Here is a 1,000-nt window from a genome sequence, read left to right as displayed (position 1 = left end):
CATGTGCTTAATAGTATAATAAACACAAAATTCAGGTTAATGGTAATATGTATTACGAGAGGAAAGAACTGAATTGGGAAGGATCATGTAGTTGTCTTCAAAGTTATTGATAATGCTCTATCCTGTGTCTTAAGTGGGTTCATAGGTTCATGTGAATGAGAGGCAAAAAAGTGGAGGAAGAAATAGAGATAGAAGAGTAAACTACTCTTTTAATAAAATAAGAAAGAGACAAAGAAAGGGAGTATACTAGCTCTAAAGCGACAATGAGTAGAGGAAGAGTGTATACTTTAAGACGAATATACTTGAGCATATTTATAAGGTGAACGGACAGACTAGGGAGGGAGGAAGAATTTGAGAATATACAGATAAGTAGGACAACTGAAGGAGCAATATTTCTGCATGAGATGAGACACACAGCTTCAGAGCATAAGGGGAGGAATTTATTTTAGACAGATGGTNCTTGAGCATATTTATAGGCTGAACGGACAGACTAGGGAGGGAGGAAGAATTTGAGAATATAAAGATAAGTAGGACAACGGAAGGAGCAATATTTCTGCATGAGATGAGACACACAGCTTCAGAGCATAAGGGGAGGAATTTATTTTAGACAGATGGTTCGACTCTGAGTGAAACCAGAGTGAAGGAGGGAGTTATGAGGTTGGCTACAGATTACACCATACTTGTGATCCTATCTGATTCTTAAAATTAGTTAATTCACTCATCCACTCAATTTTTCATTCATTTAACAATATGTTTATTCATCAATGCTCATTGAGGGTCTTTCTTTAAATATTACCTTTCTAAAATCTAGTCATTCAGAGTCAGTAGAGTCACCTCTGCTATAACTTTTCTTTTCTCACCCCCCCCCTCCAGTGTCTTATACGTCTGCGCTCTATCAGGATTGTTTTTTAAGTTTCAAATGTTTTCAAATTCTATTTTCTTTACATATACGCTATTACCATTTCATTGGATATTTAACACTTCATTCATGTTTTTTTTT

Source organism: Galeopterus variegatus, unplaced genomic scaffold, assembly GCF_000696425.1.
Source record: "Galeopterus variegatus unplaced genomic scaffold, G_variegatus-3.0.2 Scaffold3812, whole genome shotgun sequence".
In the NCBI taxonomy this organism is placed as follows: domain Eukaryota; kingdom Metazoa; phylum Chordata; class Mammalia; order Dermoptera; family Cynocephalidae; genus Galeopterus; species Galeopterus variegatus.
The sequence above is the reverse complement of the archived record's forward strand: the minus strand, read 5'-3'. Positions refer to the sequence as shown.